At 38.5% G+C, this 24,699-nt stretch overlaps 1 long non-coding RNA gene across 1 annotated transcript; it reads left to right on the plus strand.

Annotated features, from left to right (window-relative positions):
• The first annotated feature begins 4,652 nt into the window (after nucleotides 1–4,652).
• LOC135416012 (uncharacterized) lies at nucleotides 4,653–13,974 on the plus strand. The gene is made up of 3 exons (XR_010431388.1): nucleotides 4,653–4,850; nucleotides 9,712–9,769; nucleotides 12,698–13,974. It is a non-coding gene; the product is annotated as an uncharacterized LOC135416012 (long non-coding RNA).
• Nucleotides 13,975–24,699: the final 10,725 nt, after the last annotated feature.

Consider the following 24,699-nt stretch of genomic DNA (forward strand, 5'->3'; position numbering starts at 1 on the left):
GAAACAGTTATGGTGAGGTAATTAACATTTTCACTGGGGCTTTAAAACACAGGAGGAATAAAACACCTAGGAATGGAAAATGCACTTTTCCCAGTCTAGCATGGGCATTTACTGGAGCTCCAAGGAACACTTTCTAAGGAAAAGAAACATCTAAAACACTTATTATTTGTAAGAGTAACATGAAGATTACTGGTTCTCTTGAGGATCTGTCCCATTGTGATCTAAGTGCCTTCATATTTTTGTGGTGATTCAACTCTGAGGGACTTGAGTCTTCATTACTAGTTTCCCCTAAATAATCATTTAAAAAGATTAAACCTCAAATAATTTGAGGTTGAATTCAGTACAGCTAACTATGTTTAGAATTAAATGCAACAATTCAATGATAAAAATGTATTATGGGATGATGCTATTTCAATGTATACACAAAAATATTGCTGAATATTTCCTTATTTTTATATGCTCTGTTTGTACTTCTGAAAGACCTACCGTAATCTTGTATTAATTTATTAATCTTAATTTCGTCTATATTGAGAATTGGGAGAAAAAGAGTTTGAGAAAATTAATGTGATGTCCCTCATTCACCTGTCCACCAAAATCCCACCTATAAAGCAATTCTTCCTGTATGGCACTGAAATGTCTATGTGTTTCCAAGCTGCAACTTATCTTAAACAAGCTGGTTTCATTGCACTTCATGTCATGATTCCCTCCAAATGCTTCATACACAGTACTTATATATATTTTGTCATTTAGAAAGTCTTCCTAGGTAGTTAAGGTATTTCAAATAATTCTGTTCATGATCTACAGCAGGATTATTAATGACTGATGCATAACAGTATCTTGTACTCCTGATGGAACAACACTGTTAGGATATGAACCTGCATATACATGCAGTAATGGGAGGCTAATTGCATTTGCTTTAACAAACTAGTTTATTGAAACAGGCTTATTATCTGGCCCATAATTTCCAACCTGAGTTTAATGAATTCCTTTCTCTTTATTTATCTTTTCTCTCTCTTCTTTCTCACCCTCTACCTTGCACTCTCCTTTCTCTTTCTTGCTCTTTCTGTCTCATCCTCTTACTCACCCCTGCCCTCTTTCTGTCCCTGTGTCTCTCCCTGAAATCATGGACAAGTAGCAGGAGCTTGAGCTACCATCTCTGCTACAGTTCAAAAGATGAGAATGTGCAGATGACACTCCCTTGGATTTGTGTAGCATGATCAGTGACTTTTGAGGCCTCTGTGGCATGCACTGTCCTTGGAATAGTGTCACTGAGATGAGGGAGAAGTGTCATAAATCTGGGCCATCTAAAAATAGGGCAGCTACTCAGTGACTAAGCTTTCACTGTGCTTTGCTCCCCGTAAGGAGTGCTTACCTGTATTAGGGGCAGCAAAAAGTCCCAGTGCACTACTTACAACCTCAAAATAGAGCTTACCCTGCAAATAAGTGGCTCCAAAGACTTATTCTAGCCCTCTATGCTGGAATAACTGTCTTGCAGCATGAGTGCAATGACTGCATCCTGATGAGGAGTGGTGTCATCTGATGCTAAATGACAAGGGAACAAACCAAACACAGGAAGGTCTTTGCTTGCTGCAACAGCTGCTCCCGCTGCTAATTGAGGCTATGTATCTGTGGCATCATCTCAGTGCCTATTTTAGGCTGTTTCCAGCTGTGAAGGTTTTTGTCTCACAGCTAGTGGTATCTGTGCAGCTGGCAGAGTGAGGTAAAAATAAACACAACGAATTCAGCAAAGCAATGACAAAAACGTACAAAGAACGTAAAAATAATATAAGCCAAGGTTATTTGGGAGAGACATCTGAGTCTGAGTGGAGAATGACTGATCTTGCATGGAAAAGGGTTGATCACCTTCCTGTGACTGTCAAGAAAAGCAGAAGATTTTAATCTGAATTTTGGGTTTATTAAATGTGTTGAAAGCTGAAATTTTCCAATGGCCCTTTTGACAATTCCTCTGCAATGTTCTACACATATGTTTAAATATTAGCTGTGAGGAAAGCATTTCGAAGAATGAGAATATATTTATTCATTTATTATTTTCTATAAACTCCTTGCCTCTTTCCTGAATAATAGTTAAGCAACTACTGCTAGTTAGAGGGCTCTTTGTTCCTCTTTTAGTTTGGATAGTTCTCCTTAAAACCAAAAATAAGTACCATCAAACTCACTTCTCCCATCTTCCCACCTCTCTTCCAGTAATACCCATGTTAGCCCTGTTAAAACTGCATTGGGGTGGCTGCATAAGTACTGGGCAGATATGTGAGACCCTAACTATGCACTTCCCTTATTTGCAAGGCAAGACAAAACCAACCGATTTTCTCCTGCAGTTTAATATATAACCTGTGTGAGTCCAGCCCCTATGCAGGCAATTTTAGGGGGAAAATATCGAAATGGATTTCCTGATAATCTTTTACAATATTGAAACTTTCTGATTATTGTAAGAACCTTGACTTGGGAAAATTGTCATGAAAAGAGAAAATTTGAGACACAAAAAAACCTATTCAGTGGGTACTGTGTTTATGTACTTTTAAGTATCTTACCTGCTGGTCAAAACAGCTATAAATATGTATAACCAGAATTATTTTAGAATTCATTAAGCTTTTTAATGTATGTAGTTCTGGAAATTTGTCTTGAATTTTAGTGACAAGAAATGTAGATACTTATACAGTTATTTCAACAAATCTCTCCTGTTTTAAGTCTCAACTAAATCAAGGGTGTTTTCCTCTTTGAAACAGAATTTGATCTATTTTATTTCAGTAAGGTTTTCCAGAGGTATTTGTATTTATTTTAAATGTTTTTAGTTGGCTACTGTTTTGTGAAAAATGTAGGTCTTGTGTTAATGCCAAAACCATCATGTAGTTTCACTAACTTAGAAAATTAATTTTAGTTTTCCAGAGGGAAAATTCCAACTACAACATGGATAAAATACTTTTAATTTCCTACTGAATTCCCTACTTTTTCTCCCCCTTTACTTCCATGTTTCTAAGTGTTTATTTTTACTGATTTGCCACAGAGTTTTGGATATACCATCATTACTGTGCATCATTTCCATGGGTGTGGAGCCTGCTCTAACAGTGCCACATTCTAGCCTGGAAATACTGACTTCTGCTCCCTTCAAATATGCAATAAATTTATTCCTGCCTGAACTTAGGGAACTGGCATTCCCAAGTCAGTCACATTATGCAAATATGTGCTACTTACAGACAGACATGAACTAACAGAAAGTTAAAATAAATGAACCTTACTTGCTTTTATCAAGTTGCTTAACTTGATAGCCTTGCTCAACCATTCTATTTACAATGTTATTAAGTGTTTTCTTAGTGCGTTCTGATCTGTTCTGTTTCGCAAGGAGAGACGGTACCTAGAAACACAGAAACAAACATTGCAACAGATTTAAAACAAGTTCATAAAATAATATTTAGTTAATCTGCAAGTATAGAGAAGTCCTTATTTTGTCTCTTTGTTTCACGATATCCATTTCTCACAGATTCCTGTAAGACTGGTGTAGAGGTATATTAATATTTTTATATGGTAGTAGAATACATGAAATCATATCTCCTTATATAAGCTTTAAATTGAAGCAGTTTGTCCAACATCACCAAACTAGATGAATTTTAATATAAAATAAAAGCTTTAAAAGTTGCTAAAATGCAGCTGAGTTTAATGTTCTACCACAGTGTCAACCCTGAAACAGTACTGAGTAAGGAAAGAAATTTGTCATGCTTCACTCAAAAAAATATTTTAATGTTCTCACTTAGGAACAGATCAATTACAGATATATTTGTAAATAAGTAGAAGCTTTATATCCACTCATCTCACATTCAAACATCTTCAGCTTTAAAAAAAATCCCTTTTCAATTTTACAGAAAAGTATATGAGTGAAGCTCATTATACATGGATTTACACTCAATAAACCCTGAACTAGTAATTGGACTTTGTGTCTTGAGGAAAGATTATGCAGTGGTTAAGCTCTCAAAGACATCTGTTAAAAATATTTGCCTTGCTCTGGATTCCTGATTTTTTTCCAGCACATTTTTTGAAATGTGTGCATTTTTTCAAAATGTGTGGATTTTTAAAAAACCTAGACAACGATGTTATACCTGTGAATGAAGTTTTCTAGAATACTTGTTTGCACAGCCAGAGGATAGATATCTATTTAGCGCTAGAGGAGGTTTTGTCATTGACTCTGCTGAGACCAGGGTTTTATTCAGTTAGTTTGCATTTAGTTTTAGAATGGAGCAGTAGAGTCGAGACCTCACATAAGGATGCAGCTCCTGTAGAAGTCCCTCGTTGCCTGCCAGGCTGCTGCTTTGCAGCCTGCAATAAACACCACTGCCATTATGGACAGGAAAGCATCAAAGTGTAACCTACACAACTCCCTAATTTCTGACTTCTGTTCACAATGCTTTTCCAAATCCTGTATCTGATGAGGTTGCATCTCACCAGCTTATGTCTGACGGCCAAAATCCAACAGGGAGATATCTACCGTCTTTGCCCACTAGCCTGAAATTGCTGCAGTGGAACGAGTGCTGCTGAACAACAGGTCTCCCCATTGCTAAAACACTATCCTCAATGCATCTCCTCTCAAATAACTCGCTCAGATTGCTTTCCACAGATGTCCTACATAAAGGGACAGTGATCCAAGGAGAAAAAAGCCTGACAGTTGAGGAGAAGAAAAACTTTCTGTGATAAATAAGAATCAATGATTTTTTTTTTCTTTTTTCCTCAGAGCATCCCATTTCTTTTATCAAGCCACCTAGGTAGATTCTTGAATCTGCCTCCTGTAAAGGAGGCATAAACCTGCTGCCTGAGCTGTCTTAAGAGCTTGATCAAGCAGTGAGGTAAGTGCCTTTTACTACATGGGAACTACAAGGTCAGAAGGGGAAAAAGTACTGACAAGATGATTATGAGCATTAATCATAATAATATCGAGGTCTTATATAGCACTTTTCATCAGGAAATTTTAAAGCACTGTACAAAAGAGATGAGTCTCATTATCTCTCTGTTTTAGACCTGAAATGTGGCCTCCAATACCTCAAGGTTTGTTCTCTGAAGGGAAAAAAAAAAGACTTCTGGAATCAACAATACCTATTCTGTGTTAAATTTCTAATAATCATAAGAATATTTTTAAATCTACTTGTTCTGTGTACTCTGTAATGGAATTTTAATTGCTTTACTACCAACTTGAGATAAGAATTATGTTTATTCATTTGTTCTATCAGGATGTTGCCATCAGCACATTGAACCAGTACACTGACATTTGCAGGACATATTCTGAAAATCATGTTAGCACACTCAATTATGTTGCTGGTTACTGCTTCATTTGTTGGGGATTGGTAATTGAATATTACGTGTGTTGTGATGCACAGTAAAATGGATCAGGGTAAACCACCTTCAAAGAGGGTTTACGCCAATCCTTCTCCTTTGCCTTTGCATAAACCTTTCAGAGCATCCTAGCTCAGATCTTTCACACTAACTAGCAACTGAGAGGTGTTTTTTTCTATTAAAAGAGCCTAATGCTACCAGAAACAACTAACTATGTCCTGAATGGCCCACAGTGGAGTTATGCTCTACAAAACAGGAATATTACTGTAAGCTGTTACTGAAGGGCAAATTTTTACCTTCTGCTGTCAGGAAAATACTTATGTTTTATTGTGTTAGAAGATAGACCTTGACATCTATCAGCAGAATTTTATCCTAGGAGAAAAGATTTATGGCTACAGAACCTCAGAGAACAAAACTTGGTGCTCATCTCTCTGCAATGGCTTTGGTGCAGGGAAGCTCAAGCATTTCTTTGGGATTTCGTTTCTCTCTGGGGCCAAGGATGATCTGTACAAGTGAATCTTAACAAGAAGAGAGTTCTTCCAGAGTTGTGAGGAGTTTTAAATATCCAGGAGAAAAGTCAGAAATATAAATAAAAATATATATTTATCTGTGTTGAGTCAAATGGAATTAGCGAGGCAGCATTTGAGAAAGTTTAAGGTCACCCTATAGAAAATGCAAGTTTGAGACCTAACTCCTAGGAAACTTTTGTGGAATGATGTTGCTACTTAGAAGGAGGTCAGTTTTGAACCGTATTGTGGACACTGACTGTCAGTTTCTGCTTCTACTGTAGGGCTTGGCCTGTTTTCATTTATGCAAATAAGATTTGAGATGTGAAATACATACAGGGAAAAAAAAGCAAAACTACTTAAACATGCTGCATTTCAGGGCATTACCTGTCTTTCTAAAAAGGGCGAGACCTTTTTGTATAGTAACTGAAAAAATTTTTATCTAATAGCAAACTATCATGTATTCTCCTTTTGTCTAAAAATAGCTCTAGTGCCAGACACAATGGCTGAAGTACTATATGCTCAGTTTTATTTCTCTTTCATTTGTTTTTTTTTCTTTGTTTGCAGTCATGATAAGGAATAAATAAGACTGATAACTTTAAGTTCACTTAAAACATCAGAGTTGTCAGCTCTGTTGGATATAGATCTAACAGATCCTGCACCAGCTGAATTTAATGCTGTTCATGAACTTCATGTTTCCTGACTCTGATGAAATTAGATTGTTTTTCTTAAAACTTTATCTCAAAAAGGTCTTACCTATGTGAAAGATCAAAGATACTCAAAACCTCATACCAAATTGCCCCCAAACACTGGACCAATATTAGTTCTAGTTGCATAAAGCTTAATAGTTTTAAAAAGAAAATTCAAGCTTGCACTTCAAATATGTATCATGACAAACTAAATCTGAATTTGCTAAAGAATTCAATACAAGTTTTTTAATATATTTGGTTTTGTTCTATTTTTGGTCATATACTGTTTGCCAACAATCTTCAAATACATTGGTTCTTCTAAAGCATTTGCAGAACAGATAATAATTTTTAATTTTAAATTCCTTCAGGTGAGATTTTTGGTATTACAGGTCTGTACTATTTTGACAAAATTTACTAATTACTTATTTGGGTTCCCAGATGGATAATTGCAAATTTAAAGAACCAAGTTTCTCATTAAAATTCACATTATTTTGAACATCATACCGTGGCTATACATTATAAGGAAATAATTTGCAAAGTTCTTTGCAAGAATAGTAATACTGGATATGCAACAACAAAGTGAATGTCTTTTAAATTTTTAGAAAGTCCTGCAGGGATTTTTTTCCATATCTGTCCCTATAATAGTATCTATATATAAGATGGGTTTTGCTTAACATGTGTGATTTAATTTCCAAGTAGAAAGAGTGCAGGAACAAAGCACTCACTGAAGCAGCTTTACATTCCTGGAGTAAGTATGTACTAAATTTATATCAAAAGACTTGGAGGAATAGGACAGTTTATGGCTTACTCATATGTTGTGCTGACTTCTGTCAGCTTTCAGGAGTCACTGAACTGAGAAAGTCAGCATTTCCTACGACTCAGCACCAGATGAATGCCACTAATCCAATTACTTCCTTCCAGCCTCTCCCAAATGTTTGTGAACTTGTCGTCCATCAAAATAAAGAAGGAAAGAAAAAGTAGCATCTGTATAGCAACAAGGTGAACAGAAGCAGATGGGCATACGAAAGACACACTGCTTGTGCCACGTAAAAAAAAAAATCCATCACCATCCAGCAGCCTTTGACAGTCCCTTCAAGTAAGACTCTGGAGGTTTTGAACTAGCTGTGGAGTCAAGAGGCCCACTGGGGTTTCTCCAGGCTTTTGTACAGCCCCTGTTTCTGTGAACAGACAGCCCTGTTTCAGAGAGGGGATTAGCCTGATTGCACATAAGGCAAAAGGAAAACTGCAAAAGATGTAGTGAGGATGGAAGGACTGAATGCAAGAAAGAAGAGTGAAAAAGAGTGAGGCAAACAGGGTGCTAGATTTTTTGTTAGCAAGTGTTGTGATTTAACCCAGCAAGGAGCTGAACACCACACATTTGCTCACTCACTCCTGCTATTCTCAGTGGGATGAGGGAGAGAATTGGAGAAAAAAATAGTAAAATTCATGGTTTGAGTCAAAGACAGTTTAATATGACAGAAATGGAACATAAAATAATAATAATAATAATAATAAAATAATAATAATAATAATAATAATAATAATAATAATAATAATAATAATAATAATAATAATAATAATAATAATAATAATAATAATAATGATGGTAGAGGGAACAGGAGTACAGGTTCTTCCTCTGTTCTTCTGGTACCAAGAAATAATACTGATAGGAAGAGGCAGATCCATCAGGTCAATGAGTGACTCCAACTTGGAGTAATTAGAAAAATTTTTGGTTTTTTGACCATGGGATGATCTACTCAGCACCTGATCTATTGACACCTTTGTCAGAGGGGCAGAAGTGCTTTAGCACAGGGGAGCTGGTGGGACTGGTTGGCAGAGCTTTAAACTAACTTGGAAAGGGGATGGGGACAAAACCAGGCTTGCCAGTGATGAGCAATTGGATGGTGTGCCAAAACATGAGAAAATCAGCCCTCGTGGGATCCCTCAATCTACTTCATGAGGTGTTGGCTACAATGTACCACACCTGAAATGTTTCTACACCAATGCACACAGCATGAGGAACAAGAGGAGCTCAAAGCTTTGGCCCATCAGTGAGATTCGACATCATAGGCATAAGTGAAACCTGGTGGGATGAGACCTATGACTGGAGTGCCCTGTTGGACGGTTACAGGCTCTTCAGGAGAGATAAACAGGGCAGAAGAGGCAGAGGGGTAGTACTGTATGTAGCAGAAGGGTTAGAATTTATGGAGCTCACAGTTGGCAATGGCACAGTTGAGAGACTCTGGGTAAGAACCAAGGGGCAAACAAATAATGTGGATGTCATTGTGAGAGTCTGCTATAGACCTCACAGACAGGATGATGATGCCAACAAATTATTCTTAGAGGAATTAAGGGACAGTTCCAAGTCAACTGCCCTTGTCTTTATTGGGGACTTCAGCTTGCCAGAATCAACTGGGAGCATCACATAGCTGGTACAACCTGGACCAGGAGATTCCTAAAAAACCTGGATGACAACTTTATGGAACATGTCCTAAGGAAGCCAACTTGGAAAGATGCTCTCCTTGATTTGCTGCTTGTCAACAGAGTGGATCTTGTGAGTGAAGGGGAGATTGGTGGCCGTCTTGGTCACAGTGACCAAAAAGTGATCAAATTTAAAATCTCTCTTGAGAGGAGGAAAAGTGCCAACAAAACCTCAGTTCTGGACATGAGGAGAGCAGACTGCAGGCTGCTCAGGGAATTAGTAAGTAAGATCTCTAGGGAAAATGATTTTGCAGGTGCTGGGGTCCATCAGTGTTGGTCACTCTTCAAACATCACCTCCCAGGGGCACAGGAGCAGGCAATTCCCAAATGTCAGAAGTCAAGCAGGGGAGGCAGAAGGCCGACTTGGCTGAGCAGGGATCTTCTCTTGGAAATAAGGCAAAAAAGGAAGGTGTATGCCCAGTGGAAGCAGGGTCAAGTGACATGGGAAGAATACAGACATGCTGCTTCCTGCTGTAGGGAGAAAATTCATGTGGCCAAAGCTCAGCTGGAGTTGAAGTTGGCCAGAAATGTCGGGGACAATAAAAAGAGTTTTTTCAAATACATTAATGGCAATAGGCAGTACAGAAATATCATCAGCCTGTTACAGGATAAGTATGGTCACCTCACAAACAGGAACAGAGACAAGGCAGAGTTGTTTAATGCTTAATGTTTAATGTTTAATGTTGTTCTGTTTTTTCAAGAAGGGCAAGAAAGAAGATCCTGGAAACTAGGGGCTTGTCAGTCTCACTTCAGTGCCTGGTAAGACATATTCTGTTTTCTCAATCCATTTAATTACAGATTTAAAATATCAAAGAAATGTGCAGTGCACATGCACCTCAGGTAACTTTGGGAAAAAAAATTAATATCTTCAAGTCTGAAAAGGAAAGTTGGGTTCTTTCAGACCAGGTTTGGAAATCTCCCACAGATTCTCACAGAAATCCTTCCACAGTTTGTTGTGCAGTCAAAGACCTCAGGACCTGGTCAAGACTAGACATACTTAAGTTGCTGATCTACAGGATGAAGATGTTAAGAGAAGTTATTGTACACAACTCTAAATAATGCCGCAACAGGTTTTGAGCAAAAGAGAAAAAAAAATTTAAATTATCTGTACACATGTTGGAATTTTTGTTTAACAGCGTCTTTAAAATGATTGAAGTAGCTAGATAAAGTTTAGGAAAAAAACTTTATGAGAAACTCAGTCTGAATCCTGTGCAGCACCCAAAATTGCTTTTCTACCACTTTTTCCTTTCTTTGACAAGAAAGCAAATTAACGATGAGGGCTATATTTTCTTCCAAAAGGGTTTTGGAAAATTCATTTTTAGGACAAAATTTATGAGAAATAAACATATTTCTTCATCATGTACTGCTGTACAATAAAGATTTTCTGGGTTTGTTTTTCCTCCTGTTCCTCTGCTTTCTAAGGTTCCCTATCCCTCTTAGCAGACAATAGATTGCTAAGATACCTGATTGCTTTTCTAATTTGGGGAAAATCAGGTAGATTGATCTTCTGTGTGCTGAAGAAATGCAATGCGAGTTTTCACACCACTAAAACTCCTTCTGAGAGTCAATCCATTTCTTGAGACTGAACACCCCAGTTAATTCACTACAATTGATACTACTAGCGTTTTGCCTTTCTACATCTTTTCTCCAGTTGTAATCAGCTGCTTTGTAATCATTTGTTTCAAAGTGAAATGGATGTAACTTTTTTCTTTATTACTATTTATTTATTTATTTGCCACTGTGTGCTACCATTCCAAATACCAGCAAAATGCTTGCCAGTGCCACAGAGGTATTTTGGTGGTTCTTCAAAGGAGAAAATATGATGGGTATTGGAAAATACGTTATTATAAGACTCACTAAAGGAAAAAAACCACTAAACTTTCTTCTTTTAACATTTTTCATTAATACATTTGCAATTTAAACCAAACAACAGAAGCCTACCTTATTGCACAACTGACCATATGAAAATAAAATACAAATAAAGTTCTTTTGAAAACTTCAGCCTACAGAAGAAAGTGTATTGTAGTGTGGAAATTGTCATGGAAAAACTGTACAGGTTGTCTCCATACTCCAGCTTGAGCTGTACCAGGAAACATTGTCTGTTGAAGGCAGACAATGAAACCAGACAGGGATATTTTATCCTATAACACCAAAAGCATTACACTCTGTATTTAAAGGGATTGAAGCATCCCATCATCTTTGGTTCAACAGCAGAATGGAACAGAAACTGAAATAAAAAGCAATCTTATATGTGGGAGACTTGTCAAGTTTGTGTTATTCAGTCAATTTTTTCTGTTACTCTCCAGCATAGCTCTTGAATACGTTCAACCTCTAATAGCATGAGAGACTCTTTATTCACTGAGGAGGTGTTGATTAATCAAATTATGCTTGGAGTTGTCTGAATTTTCTTCTTAGAATTCAAATACTCCAATGCAATTATTCTGTGAAAAATTTACACATTTTCACTGGCACTGATCACTGCTGTGGTTGATATGCTCTGATAAAGTCCAGTGTTTCTAGGAATATACTTAGGTCTACATTTTTCTAATGATTAATAAAGATTTGGAAGCTCATAGTCCTAATACCAAGATTTTTTTGAAGATTAACTGGAAATAAGCTATAATCACGGTAACCCTTCTAATATTTTTTATGTCTTACATTTGGTCAGCTGAGCCTGGCTGGTTCCTGAGCTGGCTAAGCCAGCCAGGAACAGGGAGCTAAGCTAATCAGAGTAGTGATACCTTTGACTAGAGCTTAGGAGACCTGGAAAGGCATGGTGAGGATCAGTTGACTAAAGAGTTATGTAGTCCTGGAGGAGGTGCCGAGGGCCTGGTCCTGCCAAAAGGTGCAAGCAAGCACTGCACTGCCTGCACTGGGATGCCTGGGCTATCTGAAGGTCTCTCAACTAGAACTGGTCTTCTACATTTACGGAACTGGCTGGTGCTCTCAGTATTCAGCATTATTCATGGTCAGACCTTTTATTGTGTGTATCTGCTTAAAAGAGCAGTGAAACGCCCAAAATCTTAATTTGATGACAGTTTTGTTTTGGTTGATTTTAGAAAATAAGTGGAAAGCAAAAATATAAAAAGTGATGTACACCTAGTGTTTACTCTCTACACACTACTTTGTTTTTAAAAGAAACTGAGTTCTCACAGGATTTTTCTCTTCTTATGAATGATGGTGCCCTTTTGAAGTTTTCCAATACCAGGCAGAGGAACATATCTGAAGTATTTTTGCTAGGGTCCAGTCTCAGTAGAAATAAAATAGAATGTAAAGGTTTTGAATAATATTTGAATGCTACAAGTTTTATGGAAAATTTTGTTTTTCTTTTGTTGGTGAAGTTTCTTACATTCATCTGCTTAATGCAATGTCAATAACTGAACCTCTTTTTCTTTTTAATCTCCACAGTGTGACTTCCTGTAACTATTCTGTTGAATTTATGAGATTATAAACCAAATATAAAACCTTATCAGAGCAGAAATAGAAGACTAGGAAAAGAGTTGGTCAAAAATGGGGAATTTCCACTCCATAAGAAATTCAGATATTTTGAGATTTGGTTTTGTATCTAACACTCTAATACTAAAAAAAATTATGTTTGTTTCTTTTGGATTAAATATTATTCTATATATTTGCAAAGTTTTCAAACACTCCTGCCCTGATCACTTCTATTGCTTGTGCTACTTACAGACCTAGGCTTCTCTGGACATCTTGTGAAATGCAACCCAGTGGTTGGAAGTCCCCTACGTGAAGGGATGTAGGGGCTACAAGCAACTGATCTGTACTTCCTGTGAAGCACAACGTTAACCTGAACTGATGCATAGATGCATATTTGATATGAAATACAATGTTTGTTTGCAAAAAACCAAACCGAAGAACTTGTATATTTTGACTGGAACCAGCCTGAGCCTCAGAGAAATCCCTTTCAGGGGAAAACTGAGAATGACAACAGGATTGAAGCAATTAAGCTAATTCCAGTTCTGCAAAACAGATGTTTTCAAAAAGAGTAGTATGTATAGGGAAATGTCTGAGCAGATCTTTGTTGTCTTCATGGCACGACATATCTAAACTTTATAAACGAATGGAATGTTTTGCCCCAAAACTGTGTAGTTTTATGTTTTACAAACAGTCCCATTGTCCTGAGAGGTGAAAAATAACAGTAAAATACAAACCAAGGGTAGAGTTGGAGACATAAATCTTATCCTAAGTTTATACACAATGCAGGGAAATGAAGAAAATACACAAATACAGTAGGAACCATATGAATCTCTTCTTTTAAAGTTTAAACCAAAATCACTTGGATTTTGTCTCAGGCAAAACTGACATTATAACTTTAAATAAGGGTAAGTCATGTGAGTATATATATACATTATCTATCTATCTATCTATCTATCTATATATGTCTCCAAATACACTAAGTAAAATTTAGGAGGTGGAAAGAGAGAGACACTACTAGCATGCATGTGAAGAGTTTGCCTACTATCAGGTGGAATTCAAAGTTACATTTATTTGACTTGGGAAATGTGATCTTTCTCTTTAAGTTCATCCTTAATTTTAAAGCATAATTTGTTTTGATTGAATTTCTAATGTTAATTAGTGAGGCTTGCACCATTAAAGACATCAAGAACATATAATTATGTTCCTTATAATTATACCATAATTGTTTTAGTATGTTAAATGATCTAATAGATTTTTTCCTGTTTCAACAGCAGCACTACTACCATCTCTGTTTTATGAAATAACTGGCAAGCATTCAGTAGGTGCTTTCAAGCATTTCAAGTAAAGTTTTGATGGGTATTCATCTACTAATGAAATATTCATGCATTATATTTTTCTCTATGACAAGTGACTTTCGCTGAAGCGCCTAATGCTTGGTTTGCTTAGACAGATATAACATTCAATCAAACTAATGGAAACTGTGGAGTACTGTTATACTGGTTATTATTAAATCAAATTCTCTTGATAAATATTGAGTCTCTGATGTTAAAAAGCATTTCTAGCATGATGCATGGATAGTAAGGCAATAATCTGGCCCCTTGTTAAAAATGTTAATGTTACAGCTGTCATCATTTAACAATTAACATGATTTCTGAAGTGCAGAAATGCCTTAGAGTATTAAAAAATACAATCTGAATGCTGTTTGAGATTTTTCTATATTGTGTAAGCATTCACTCCCAATGTAGAACAATTGGACAAGTTTATATTACCAGCAAAGTATAAATATTTTGTCTGCTTAAAATTTAGTATTTCCTTCAAGAATCATTACTTGCACCCATGTCAATATGAAGAGATCAGTTTTGGTAATTTCCCAGTACCTCTCCCAGAAAGCTGGAGAGAGCCTTTTTATAAAGGCATGCAGTGATTGGACTAGGGGGTAATGGCTTTAAACTGAAAGAGGGTAGGTTTAGATTAGAGGTTAGGAAAAGTTCTTTACTGTGAGGGTGGTGACTAAAACAGGTTGCCCTGAGAAGGTGGGGATGACTCATCCGTGGAAGTGTTTAAGGCTGGGTTGGATGGGGCCCGGGGCAACCTGCATAAGTGAAAGGTGCCCCTGCCTGTGACAAGGGTGTTGGTTAAGGGCCTTTCCAACTCAAACCATCCTATGATTCTATGAACTTTAAGTTCATTACTTTTTGAATGACACTGTATTGGCTTCTGGGAACCCGAAGGGACTTGGTAAAAGAGCCAGCTCAACGGGGAAAGTACCAAAGGAATGCTGGCAGAGAAGATGCAGAGATGGTCAGTAATGAAATTGCACTGTTTGATACCAATTAAAGGAGTGACCAAATATGTAAAAATATTTCACCCATTATTTGATCTGTTCTAAGGCACCCAGAAAATAGACACTGTAAGTCACACTCTCTATAAATAGGTAGGATTCACAGGCCCTGGTCAAAAAAATGGTCCTCTCTCATCACATGTCATGAAGGCATATGATTTTCTGCCTTCACAAAAGAATTTACAATGTGTGGATGCTGTGTGGATGCAATGAACGATATTCTGGGATCAGGTAACCTTTGCTCAAAGCTAAAAATAAGATCCAGATGCATTCTGAGGTCTGTATGAATGGCTTTGAAAAACTGCCTAAAATCTAAACTAAACTATTGAGTCACCAGTACGTAGTGGCCTCCTTTGTCACCCTCCAGGCTGTTGAAATTGTGAAAAGATGTCAACACCAGGAGGACTGAAGCTTATTCCTTCTTGTGGGCCAATTCTGCCAGCTTTACACTGAGTTATTTGATTTAAAATACTACTATACAGTATTCAGGATCAGCTAAATTATTCTTTTGAGATTGCTGTTTTATTTTCTTTTTTTTTTACATTTAAATTTTGAAGGGCAAAGCATGGTGCTAGGAAAATTAAGGAATGTGTATAAAATTAAGGAGCAGTGACTCTGTAGGGAAAATGTTTACTCTGCAGGCTTTTCTCTTTAAAACACAACTGCTTTAAAGTATCACATTAAATTCTAATGTGTGTGTATTTAAAGAAACTACAATATATGTGAGAAAAAAACATGAAGTGCATAAGGTGGGGCTGCCGTGGCTAAACACTCCTTCTACCAGAATACTACAGTGAAATCCTACGTAAGTGGTCAGAACACAAGTAAGAGATGCCTGTGGGTAGTCCCAACCTATTCACAAACCCTTTTGAACAATTCTCCTACTTTTTTAAATACTGTTTTTGGCAAACATTTGATACTTGAAATACAAAATGCATGAGTCACCTACTGAGATGGGCACAGTATGTGGTTCATTGAATTTAGCTAAATTGTGAGTCATCTATCAATGGTCCTCATAGTGAACATACTTGTAATAATTTCACACATTACAAACAAGAGTAGGTATGATTTTTCAAGATTTTATCCAAGCATTTTTCACTCGGAGTTTTTACTCTTTTTATTGTGCTCCATTTGATGTTGTAGGAAACTGCTAACTTTTTAGTGATGGAGGATAAAAAGAATAGGTCATTTGTTGCTCATCAGTTTAAGCAACAAAGAACCAGGAATGCAAAACACAACATATCATAAAATACCATCTGACAAAGCAAAGTCTGCAACATGAGATCGAATGAATACAGATTCTTATATAGCTATTGAAATTTATTCTTCTACTATAGCATACCAATTTATAAATAATTTTAAAATTCAGAAGCAGCGGTTCTGAAGGAGAGAGCTGCAAATTACCACAGATTCTGACTTGCCAAAGACACACGGTAAATTTTTGTGGTTTGTTTTGCCTTTTTGATTGTTTGTTGGTTTAGGGGTTTTTTTGGCATAGATTGTTTTCTTTTTTTTTTTTTTCTATAAGAGGAACACTAATTAGTAGAAGAAAAAAAGATGAAAAGTATGTGTGTATAAAATAGCTTCATAACTGTGGTCTGTTGGATACAGGGAACATGGTCTCTTTGCAGCAGAAAAACAAGAACATTCAGGCACAAAAGGTTTGAGCAGTTTTTAAACGAATTCCTTAGAGGAATTCAGCATCTCTATGATGAAAGTGGTTGGGTGGTCAGCCCCAAAATACTTTACTTTAGCGCCAGTCTTTGATAAGAATCTTTCCCTGAATGTTTTCATGAGCATGAATGATGACATAGGCATTTAAATATGCCCCTGAAGTGGTTATTTCAGTAGCTATTTTAGACTTGGAGGCTGTGAACCCCCCCGTGCTCACAGCTCAGGAACTGGCCCCTGCTCCGCTCTGTCTTCTTGTGCCCTATATTTTGTTCTTGGGGCGACCAGGAGGCCCCCGGAGCTTCCCGTGTGCGAATCTGACGATGGAATAACTACTCTGTTATGACAAACCTGTATCTTGCGACTAAATCCCTCCGGAATTACACTTTACTCTGGAAAAAACCCAACAAAACAACCCACAAAATTAGCCTTTTCTCCTGCCTCAGCCCTGGCATATCCAGCGAAGCTCTGCTTCGTCACCTTTAGAGCCATTCCTATTCTCTTGGCCTGCAGGTTACCTGACACCGCAGGAGACGGTGGTGCTGCTGGAGGAGCCGGGCCCCGGGGCTCCCCGCTGCTCCCCAGCTTCTCGGGACTCCCCGGCTCCCGGGCGTTCGGCGCGGAGAGAGAGGAACGCTGGCGGCGCCGCCCGCCGCTCCCGCCAGATGGTGCCCGTGCACAAGGGACACTGCGGAGCCGGAGCGGGGCCGGGGCGGCGGGAGCGGGGTCGGGGATCGGGAGCTGGAGCGGGGCCGGGGCGGCGGGAGCGGTGTCCCTGCCACTGCCCGGTGGGATGGCAGTGCCTAACCCAGCGGCGGCACAAAGACCCGGCGCTTCTCTTACGCGACTTTAACATCTCCCAAAGTCTGCAGCTCCGCCTTTGACCCCGGCCCCGCCGGGCTCTCCACAGTGGCATTACAGAGCTCGGAGAGGCATTCGTCCGGCCTCCACCGCCTGGCACTCGGCTTTTCCTTCCAAAATTATGGGATACTTGTCAATGTGGAACAGGAGCGATTTGGCAGCGGGGGTGGATGAGCCTGAAAATGAGACCATGCGGCTACACCAAAGCGCTGGTGGTTCATCAGTCGGATGTGTAGGGAGGAGCAGGAGGGGCACACACAGCCAGAGGTGTGAGCTGTGCGCACCGGGGTGGCACCTCTACGCACACCCACCTGTCCCGTGCGATAGTTCTTGTTTTAACAAGTTTAACGAAAATAAATAAATATAAAGTTCTTGTAGTCACTGTTAAAGAAGATGTCATTGTGTACTGGTGCAATTTTCTGACCAGAATGTTACTATTGAATTGCTAGTGTTTCATATTCTTTCTCTCTACAGCTCATCAGAAGGAACTTCTGGTTATAATATGAGTCAAATCATGAGTGTTTGGGTTTTTTTGTGGGTTTTTGGTTGGTTGGTTGGTTTGTTTTTTGTGTTTCTTTGTTTTAAGAATAAATAACTATTTGGCTTGTGTGCACACATGAATACCTCTGCAATCCAATGACAGAGAAACTTAAGAAAATATAACTATTCCTGCGGATCCTGTAGCCACCAGCCTTGGAACCTGAATGTAGTGTGAGCAGGTCAGAAAAAAGCAACACGAACTTCTCCCCCCTTGTTTCCTATTTAACCTCATTTTTTAACTCTCTTAAGAGTTATGCATTTTTTGGCACAAATTATCATCTGGACAAAATGCTTTACCTTTGTTAAGCAGCATGAAGATAGCATTGGGACCTGGAAGACCATGATTGGATAAGCTGTTTGAAAACTCTATTTTAAGAATTTGGTGGAGCTGGCTTTTACATTTGCAGGCTTTACATTTTGAATGCTTATTTCTCATTTCATGATGTTTATGAGTTGCAATGAAGTAAAGCTTGAGGAGATAGAGAGTTAGTTTCTGCTAAATCTTAATAAATGGCTAAGTCAAAAATATAAAATTCAAATATCGTGGTGTTAAAGGCACATGTCTCTAGCTAACTCAGGTGGATTTATGTCAGTAATTAAGAACCTGGCTGACAAAAGTTTTGAATTGCATACTGTGGAAAACAGGAGAGGACAGACATGGAAAAATTTAATGAAACCATGGCAACAAAGGGGCTCAATAGCTCTATACAGGTAAGAAATGCAGGAAATGTATCTCTAAGATAAAGAGGCTTAGGAAAAGAAAACTCTGCAGCCATAGGGAAGCTTATCTGCCTGACAGATAAGATCAAGAGAAAAAAGATTATCTTCCCTTAGGGTGATTAATTACTAAGAAAACTTCACACAACATCTCTTTCCCGCTCAGAATTTACATCTGTGGTGTCTTGGGTGTGTTGTGAAAACTGTAAAGTATCAGTGCTTAGTTGCTTTGCTGGTCAGAACATCAGAGCAAAGGGCCATGGAATGAGTACCAATGCTCCAGCCTTTCCCAGACATATGGAACAAGAAGAGTCTGGAAAAGTTCTACTGGAATTTATTGGACAAATAATGGGACTTATAGGACAAACAGGTGACTAATCCTCATGGAGAAAAGGTCCATTTGGAAGGACTCCTACAAGATCCCTTGATCTTTAACTTCTTCATTAGCTGTACTTAAGGGAACTATGTAGCTTGTCAGTCCTTAAAATTTATTAACAATGTTTTAAATCAGCATATTCATGGCTTCATAGCATCTTTTCAGGTTGTCTGGTGTGAATTTATTTTTTTGGACTCTATTTTCTCTTGTGAGGAATGTATTGTCTTCTTTGAGTACTCATTTATGTGGATCCAGAGGCAGATGTATGTTTTGTTTATGAGAAATTAGAATTCTGAACATCAAGATCTTTCTAGAACATATATATAAGCCCTGATTTTCATGCCTCCAGGCAAGGCTATAAAGCACAGAGAATTAATGGCTTTTCCCCAGCACTCTTCAGATGCAACCCAATGACTGCTCAGCTCATCCTTTTTGCGAACCTTAAAACCTGTAAAACCTTTCGTCAGAGGTGTGAAGAGCTTTTTTTCTTTCCTTATTTGAAATGAATATTTTTTTTTAAGGCTATATCTGGCAGCCCTGTCCAATAGAGTTTTACATCCATGATGTCTTCTATGCCAAATTCTGAACCTTTGGGATTAATGTACAGGCATAGTCTGTCCTATGTAGGGAAAGTCAGGCCCCAGAGAAGTGTTCAGCATGTTTGTCTCTCTCTCTGAATGCAAATGTTTGGGTATTCTTGGCTTAACATCCTTAACACTGGTCATCTCATGTAATTTTAACAACTGCAGTGCTGATAATGTCAGACTAATTCCCAAGCTCATGACATTGAAGTCTCCATGAGGGAGCCTCTGGTGGAAAATAAATATGGTTCCAAAAATCTTCATGGGATTCTTCAAAAAGAGGACCAAGAACATTATATTGCTTGATGTCCTCTCTTACCTCTTGCATGGAGATGCAGGATACACTGCTAGGTGATGTATGCAAAGGAAACCTCTGTAATAATCTCAACATCACTATCCATACTGATAAACCAATTAAGGAACAGTGGTGCATCCAAATAGATGATTAAACACATTGTCAAACAGTGTCCTCTACAAGGAATCAGCAGTTAACACTGATTTTTGTAGCAGCTGAGTCACTTCATAAAACCATATCTCTTCAACCCCACTCAACTAATTGCTTTCACTGGTTTCAATTGAAAAATCTTCCTTCCTTTTTGTGGACAGGAACCTTGAGAAAAATTCTGTTGTATCACACTGGAGTGATACTGCAGATGACCATTGTGGCTACTAAGGATTCATGACCATTACTGCACACCAAGGAAGCGATGCTACTGTCCACCAGCATCTTCAGCCACAGATGATCTACACTAAAGTCAAGCACCATCCTTCTGTGCATGAGCTGGATGAACTGTTTTTGTCAGTCATCCGTAGTAAGATCTACTCACACACGGAGTAATCTCTTATCCTACGGTAGTGTTCTGAGATGCTACAGCCAGTCTGGACACCCACCCATACCACTGTAAATTCTGAAGGGTTTTCAGGAACTTCCTATACAATAATGTGAATGTAAGTCCTGGAAAGACCTCATTATCCACTCTCCCGGTGTTGTACACCAGCTGTACTGCCTAACCAACATTGAGGAACTGAACAGGAGAGAAGTCATGGAAGTTGTTCATCAATTGCAATTGCACCAGCAGAGGCTGATAACCATTGTCATAAAATGCTGCAGGTCAGAAATGGTCTGAAACCACAGAAAATTCAAGTGAAGCAATTGAAAACTTTAGAAGAAAAAAACAAGCTTAACCAAGCCAGAGGCTGCAAAACCACAGGGAAAAGAAAACCTTACTTCTTTACACTGGATTCTGATTTGAATAAAAACAGCATTCGAGGCTTTCTACAAAGGATCAAAGAGATCAGATGACTAACTGGCAAGAGTGAAAATGAGGATTAGAAGTGGCAGACGGGAACCTGAACTGGAACACAAACCAAAGCTTTCTGCAGCTGAAGAGGCTTGGCAAAAAGGATCAAACCATCATGGAGAACGAAAGCTTCAGGCACAATGAAGACGAAATAATGCTTGCAAAATCCCAGGTTGTGATAAAGGAGACCAATTGCCTAAAACCACACTTAAAGTGCCCGTTTCTGCTATCTAGCTTTTTGCAGAGTATTTTTGATTAATTAAGTTTTGGTTAACATACAGCACTGAGATTTAGATGATGCACTAGATAATATATTTTCTTGGAATTTAAATGATTTAAATCATATATAAGTCAGAACCAATTCCATCTGTTACAAGTACAAAATTTCAAGGGACTGATGGTGTTTGAGGGGATGGAAATTGGGCAGCAATTGGGTCTAATGAACACCTTCATGAATACGATATGTGCCACTCTCTTTTCATAGTCAACATAATCCAGGCAGCATAGGGGAACTGAGCTGTCATCAGCTCTGTTGATTCAGTTCCTCTTTAGACAGTTGGTGCTGCTGAGTTGGTACTTGCCTTTTACCGGAAAAGCTGCTAAGGTATTTATCCTTGCAGAGTTGTATACAAGTGTGATGAAGCAAGTCAGGGAGCACTGCTGACTGCTCAGCTGCTCCTACCCAGATTGTCACGTTGACCCCAGCTAATGTATTTATCTCAAATAGGCCAGCATAGATTCACTGGAGATCTTCCCTGCTTCTAGTGTCATTAATAGGCATAAAGTCCATGGGATCACCAAAATGTTTGCAAGCTATTTGAATTATGGCTTTCTTCAGCTTTGAGCCCTCCTTCTGGCTGTGGAGGCAATCAGCTCTATGCCCAGGTTTTGCTGAGCTTTGACAGCTCTGTGGTGTGCTTCATCTGCAGTGCTTCTGGGCTCTTTTTCAAGTGCTAGTCACTGCTTCATCTTTCTGGTGTTGTAACCTCATGCTTTCTGGGATGTTGTAGGAAGCTTCCATGGCTAGCTGGGGTCACAGATAAGCAGAAGAATGTGACAATGAACCTCAGAGATCTCAGCAGAGGCTGGGAAGTCATGGAACCACTCACATGAGCGGGCATGGGACCATCTCTGTTTGCATAGCAGTACCTGGACCTGCAGATAGCCATTTCCCTGCAGAAATAGCAAAGTCATACTGTTTATCCTCAAATACCATTGTAGTGATTTGAGAAGCAGAATTCATAACAGATAGCCCATTACAGGGAGAAACAGGACTTTGGTCTTCTCTGATGTTTCAGGCACATCTTTGACCCTTTTTGCAGGATTTTATACCATTTCCAGTCCCAGATGTGGTGACCTTGCATAGGTCTTGTTCTTCCCTGCTTCCTTCTGCATTTGGTATGCTGTGGTGGGAAGAAGTGAGTTCATCCTGCTTCTTCATTTCAGTGTCCTGCCTTTGATAGGACAGCCATCTGAGGCTCCTTCCAGATAAGTAATTCAGAAAAACTTCTCTAAATTGTTCTGAAGGCCAAATTAGCTCTTTGCTTTTTACTGTGGGAAAGATGTGGATGGGTAACAAGGGTGGCAGCAAATTACCTTTTTCTTATCCCTTGGTCTGGTCCTGGGTATAGCTTGGCTATAACTCTGCAGTAAAACTGGCGTTGCGATTGATTGCAAGTTAATAAAATCTTTCTGTAAAAAGATTTCTGAGGTGAGCCAGATGTGTTTCAGCAAGAGGGGAGGAAATGGAAGAAAGAGGAGTTGCTTCTTGTGGGGTTCTTTTGTATATTTAAAGTATCTCTACATACAGTTGCAGAGGCTGGGTCACAAATCCTGCGGTGAGGTGAAATATAAACCAATGTGAAGAGTGAGTATAAATAAATATTCTTTATAAGACTGGTTGAAAACTTTTGCCCAGAAAATTCTTTGACATCAAATAAGGCAGATAATCATAAAATTATGGGGTTTTTTTCTTTTCAGAATACAGGCTTTTCTTAACAATATCGAAATTTCTCACCCAGAACAGGGGTTTGAAAAGGTGCCTTTTTAGTGACTGAAGTTGTTGAGGCTGGAGTTGAACAAAACTTCAGAATAAGTAGAAAGTTGTAGCTTTGGTTGGACCAAAACCAGACCTTACGACCAGAATTATGCACCCAGTAATTCCCACCTGGAAACTATGGGGTTTTTTGTCTACTTTTCTGTCTGAGCTCGACACTCTTATCTGGATGTAGGGCACATATTACCAAGGCTAGGAGTGATGACTTTTTCAGCTGGAAGGAAAACCATCTTGTACTGAGCCTGGGAAGCCATGGTGAGTGGCAACACGAGTCACAGGGGCAACATTTCCAAATATTAATTTTTTGTATTTGGCCAAAAGAATTAAACTAAAACTTCTTTTTACTCTTAAATTGAAATTGAAAAAATGCTCCAGGGAAAATGCAGTTAAACAAGTTCCTTTTTTTCATCCTAGTATTCCAGACTCCCTTGCAGTCTCTATCAAGATTTCTGTATTCCTTGCAGCTAAAATCCATCTGTCTTCATCCATTAAAAAGCAGAGAAATGAGTGGAAATGCTGCCATATTGTTGTGGTGTGCTCTGCTCTGGCTGCAGGCTGCTGCTGCTATGTGCCAGTTACCTGGGAGTTGTGGGACCAGCAGGTCCTCTGGGGCCAGTAGGATGCTGCAGCTGGGACCAGCATGTACCACTGACCCAATGCAAGGTTCCTTAACCTGAGAGTTGCTTTCTGGTAGCACCATAAAAAAAGGCATAGAACTTCTAGAAATTTTGGAGAAGCCAGCTTATGCTACTGTATTACTCCAAAGTTAAAATCCTTCTGCTTACAGTTTGTTGGTCATCCCATTTTTGAGGCTGGCTGGTGTTGCTCTTTGTTCTGAACACTAACCCAACTTTGTGGCAGGATCAACACCTCCTTGGATCTGGGAACCTCCTTTAGTGAGAACAGCTTTTCTTCCTCCTCCAAAACACAAATGAAGGGTTGCTCTCTTCTGCTTGAAGTATCTTTGGCCATCTGATCCCTTGGTATTTTTCAGTGACTTCCTGGGTCCTTGACCTATTGGGGTGTCTTTGATTTTGGTTTATGTGTGTATAAGATGTATTGTCCCATATAAAATATATATAGTATGAGAAGGGCTAAACTTCTAGTTTATGTCTGTGCCTTTCAGAATGACTAATTATGTTCTAATGGTTCGGTTGACTTGGAAATAGTGACAGGGACACATAAAAGGAGAAGGATAAGGAAGATGTGTTTGTGGGTAAACAGAGCCATACAGGCTTGCATGTTTCCTGATTTAAATAGAGACAATGTGGTTTGATATCACTAGGAGTGGTGGAGTGTTTTTGGAGTTATTTTTCCTACCATTCTGACAATGACTTACTATGTGCCCTGGGGTAAGTAACTTTCTGAATTTCTTTCCCTTTCTACTTTGCATTTGCTATTTGGATTGCAGACTCACCAGCGAAATGGAGCTTCTCCCCTGACATATTTGTGCAGCATTGAACTCAGTAGAACTGTGTCTTAATTAGTGTGTTCAAATATGGATGTAATGCAAATAATAATAATAATTAATTAAACATTTAATCATCATCAGTGTTTACATAACATTGCTGGCATTTCATGCAAATGTTTTATCTAAATATTTTGTGGGAGTTTTCCCATGTATTCTCTTCAAAATAGTGCTATACATCTTCATAAGGAAGAAAAAAATGTATTTTTTATGGTTTAGGATCATTATCTCTCTCTCTCTTTTAAAATACTCTCTATTGCAGCTAATAATTTTTTTCCAACCATTTAAAAAGGCTGTATTTGGTTTAAGGATATTGGACATTAGACAATAACTAGTCTTTCT

Source organism: Pseudopipra pipra, chromosome 6 (genome assembly GCF_036250125.1).
Source record: "Pseudopipra pipra isolate bDixPip1 chromosome 6, bDixPip1.hap1, whole genome shotgun sequence".
NCBI lineage: Eukaryota > Metazoa > Chordata > Aves > Passeriformes > Pipridae > Pseudopipra > Pseudopipra pipra.